Here is a 4,827-nt window from a genome sequence, read left to right on the forward strand (position 1 = left end):
AGAACTAGCGAATCTTCTTAAGTGAAAAGTGAGGTAGCGCTTCCTGTATACCCACGTGTTTTACTAAGGAAGAATTTTGAGACATTTGCATCTTGGCTTTGTAGTTGATTTTTTATTTATTTTTTACTTTGAAAATTGTCAATATGTCATCGTTTAGAAAGGCATTGAAGTCCTAACAAAAAAATCACAAAGAAAGATCCCAGGTAAGGATGAGAGTAAAAATAAAAAAAAAACATTTTTAAGGATGAGAGTTGTTACGTTAGCTTTCCAGGAAGCAATGTTATTGTTATTTGTTCAGCTGGTGTGATTGGTGGTTGTTGACATGTAGCATTATGTTGCTAACGGCATTGTGCATTTGGTTCCTGTTGCCTACTGTAATAACTAACGTTAACTAATTTATCTGTTTCATTTTGTGCCACAGCCTGGTTTTCGAAAACATCTGGGACATCTTGAAAAGAAGGATTACAAACTTCGTGCAGAGAAAATCAATCTAATTCATGGATATTCTATTAACACTTATTCACGGGTGGGTATAATTTGTGGAACGTTCCAACAGGAATCTGTTCCAAAAACTTCGTAAAGTACAAGGTTGCTAACAAACAGCGCGTACGACGTAGCACGATCAATTCATCTAGCTAACTAGCTGCCGAATAGGCATCAACTCACCACGTAGTTTATTCTTAATGTTTGTCCATAGGCTACCAGAGTGAGGACAGACATTTTTCGGAATGAACGTGGTGAGTGAAAAAAATAATGAAATAGCCCGCTCCTTACCCGGTATCTTATTCGGCCGCTATACTACTTTCTATGTGTTGCTTGTTGGCAACTTTGTTATTTACTAAGTTTTTGGAACAGATTCCTGATGGAACGTTCCCACAAATTATACCCACCCCTTATTCACCTTTGCTGAACTGTCACATGTGCTACACAGCTAACTATGTGTGGTCCATGTACAGATTTGATTTGGTTGCTGATCTTATACCCTTTTGTTTGGACATTTTCAGTGACTACCACAAGAAACCTAACACCCTTGCTGCTTTGCGTTAAAAAAAAAGCCTTGGACAAGAACCCTGATGAGTTCTATTTCAAGATGGTCAGCTCTCAGCTTAAGGTAAGTCATCATGTTGGTCTGGTCCCAGGTCTGTGCTGTCTTGTCAACTCCTCTGGTCATTGTCAAGCTAAACACAGTGGAGTAAGACCGCACAGGTCTGGGACCAGGTTATAGAAGAGTAGCCAGGTTCCCAGATCGTTTTGTGCACTTGCCAACTCTATTGCTCATTGTCAAGCGTGATAATCAGTTGGCATAAACAGACTGACACTCGGGCTAATACAAAAGCTAGCCTATATATGTTCATTTCATGTTTTACCATGTCCATATGTCCGCTTTGCTTTCATCCAAAACATGATATATTAATGGTTGTGCCATTTCTGCAGTCTGATAATAAAATCCCCTCTCATCTCTGATCCTCTTGTGTTTTGAAAGGACGGAGTGCATGTGTCGAATAAGGCTAAAGGAACAGAGGAGGAGAATACAGAGGAAGTTGATGAGGACGCAGGATATCAGTTACGTGGAGATGAAGAGAGTGGCTGAGGGCAAGGTAAGCTCTCACTGTGGTGCCCTGTAAACTGGAATAAACGGTTCCTTATGTTCTTGAATGACCTCATTTCCTTTTAGCTGTATGAATAGATACATGGATGGGCTGTGAATATGTACAGTGTGAAATTGTGAGGGGAATGTATGCCAGTCGGCACCTTTTAAGAGCCTGTGAAAAGCAATTGAACAACAATTTATCCTGTGGGGTGCAACGTGCAGACTGTTGCTTTCATGTACTCACTCAGTTCAGTCACTGAAGTTGTCAATTGTGGTATACAGTGGTGTAAGTGCAGGCTTAAGTGTTTTGAATTGCCTTCAGAAAATTGAGAGGTTGAAATTGGAAATCCATCTCCTGGACGCTGACGGCAAACAGAAAAACGGGCACGCCCTCTACGTGGGCGCGAAGCGAAAAGGTAGAGGAATACAAACACCAATGTATACACACACTGCGCAGTGTTATTTTGTAGTATTGCATTGGATATGTCATACAGAAGGCCATTAACTCCCACTTTTGTCATACATACAGACATTCTTGTACACCAAGGAATTAGGGCCCATATTCATAAAGCGTCTAAGAATAGGAGAGCCGATCTAGGATCAGGTCCCCCTGTCCTTGTAATGTAATTCATTACAATGTAAAAAAGCAAAACTGATCCTAGATCAGCACTCTCAATCTGAGACACTTTATGAATAGTTAAAGGAAAAATGTCTGATCCAGCGGCTGTATCTCTGCCTACTTGAATGGCAAATAGCTCAGATACACATGAAAACATGAAATGACCCCGGGAATCGATAAAACATCGCTCAGAGATGCACAAATATGTTAGAACGTTCAAAATGGGTGAATCTTTCTTTTAACTGAAGACTGTTTCTAGACCATCTGAAACTGACAGAGCCCTGATTTCTCCTGGTTTTGTGTCCCACTACAGTAGCAGACTTTGACCTGGCCAGCCACCTGGATAACAGCCCCTGAACTGGTGGACAGAGTGTACAACTGGCCCACCCTCCATACGCCAGAGAGCAAGACCATCCACAGGGCGCCGTGGAGCCTCTCAGTATAAAGGTCAGTCAGGACTATCCCTGTATAGCCTGACAGCCACACTGTTCCTCAGCAATGGGTACATTTGTTTTTTAGCTCACCCAGGGCACCGGGGTGGGTAGAGTTTGCACATTTTAGACCATTCCAGTCTTTTATTTAAGGCCTTTGTTAGCATAAATGATGATGTTGTGTGGTTATTCAACTCTCTACAGTGTATTTCTCTGTTACATGTATTGATGTTTTTGTTTGTTGTCCTCTCTGCAGAAGTTGGCCAGACAGGAAGCACCAGTATAATATCTTGTCCCAGCGGATTGACCGGGAGAAGAAGATGTTTGTCATTGGTCAGAAGATCCAGACCCGCAAAGACCTACACATGAGTAGGGGATGACTACAAGCCATAGAAGCTTAATGAGTCGTAATGCTTAAGACTGTGGTTGGGGAAGATATGGATTTCCCCATGATAATTGTATTGATGGGTTTTTTCTAGGTGTGTCACATGTTAGCAAAGCCAAAGGTACATTTCCCCCCTCTGGTGGACAAGTTGTGCTTAATTCTAGGCTTTTCAATAGGGTTCTGTTCTGATTCATCTGATTTCTATCCACTGTCCCAAAGGGTGCATCTACTTCTAGAAAGAACAGCCTGCTTGTTAACTATATAGGAGGTTTCTTTGATCCTCGTTGTGCTTGTGTGTGCCTCCCACAGAATACGATGACACACTAAACAGTAGAATGTTCAACAGTATTACCATCTCTATGGTGTCTCCTCTCTGTCCAGGATAAGAACGAGAAGGTGAAGGTGAGCAAAGAGACGGTCAATGCCTCTGCCGTCTACGAGTTTGAAGCTAAGAGGAAGCGATGAGAAAGGTAAACCTCTTTGAACAGGAAACGCATCATCAACCAGACAGTTCTGTGGCCTGTTATACAATCACCAGTCGGTCTCCATCGGACAGTAATGTGAACTTTGGTTTTCCTATTGCAATTCATGTGGATATGGACTAGTGAAATAGTCAGGGACTACCCTCTCAATTGTTGTTGGAGGCATAGATTGATCTCTATGGTTGCAGCAATGCAGAGTTTTTGTACATATTTAGTTTTTGTACATATTTATCAAAGGATATAAGTTAGACAAATAAATTGTTTTGAGACCAATTTCTAAGCCTCAATCTTGTATATGTCTATGCCAAATGTCTTTTTTATAGGTTCATATGAGCATTTATCAATCTCATGCTGTTCAGTTATACTACCAGTAGATGGCACTAGTGTACTTCATCAATGTACAGGTAACTGCCAAAATAATGGAAACACTTGAGTAAATATAAAGGATACAAAGTATATCGAAAGCTGGTGCTTACACACAGGTGTGGTTCCTGATTTTTATTAAGCAATTAACATCCCATCATTCTTAAGGTCGTGTATAGAAATACTTGGCACGCCATTATTCTGGGCATTATTTTGGCTACCATGGCTATGCCGCCATAGGATGACAATGCCCCCGTGCACAAGTGGTCCCTGAATGGTTTGAAGAACATGAACACTATGTAACCCATATGCCATGGCCGTCTGTCACCCGTTCTCAACCCAATTGAACACTAATGGGAGATTCTGTAGCGGCACCTGAGACGGTGCTCTACACTACCATCACCAAAACACAAAATTATAGACATTTTTGTTGAAGAATGGTGTCGCATCCCTCCAATAGAATTCCAGGCTCTTGTAGAATCTATGACGGGGTGTACTGAAGCTGTTTGAGTTGATTTTATTTTTACAGGGACAGTGCACATTAATCAACGTTTCAGTAAAAGTGCCAGTTTTAGCCAGCCGGCTAATTTTCAACCGCAGTCCCTAGGCAGGTTATTAAAAACAATTACAATATAGACAATAGCAACATAGGACAAGCAAGACATAGCATACAGACAGAGCAACATAGAACAAAAAGCAGCAAGACAAAATTCTTAAAAGCAGCAGTGTTTCCACGCCTCACAAGTTACAGACATGGAAAGCGGCAACGCACAGCTAGAGACCATATTCACAAATCTGATTGACCTTTAGCCATGTCTTCAAGCATTTTGTGAAAGTGTGATATGTGGTGCAGTTATGTGTGTCAGATGGCAGTGTATTCCAGACATGGTAAGCTCTCACAGAGAAAACGGATTTACTAAAGGTGCTATTCCTTAAGGGAACTATACATTCACCTC

At 41.4% G+C, this 4,827-nt stretch overlaps 1 pseudogene; it reads left to right on the top strand.

Moving 5' to 3' along the window:
- Window positions 1-534: 534 nt before the first annotated feature.
- Window positions 535-3,775, top strand: LOC118367362 (probable U3 small nucleolar RNA-associated protein 11; annotated as a pseudogene).
- The last annotated feature ends 1,052 nt before the right edge of the window (window positions 3,776-4,827 follow it).

This window comes from Oncorhynchus keta, chromosome 34 (genome assembly GCF_023373465.1).
Source record: "Oncorhynchus keta strain PuntledgeMale-10-30-2019 chromosome 34, Oket_V2, whole genome shotgun sequence".
Lineage (NCBI taxonomy): Eukaryota > Metazoa > Chordata > Actinopteri > Salmoniformes > Salmonidae > Oncorhynchus > Oncorhynchus keta.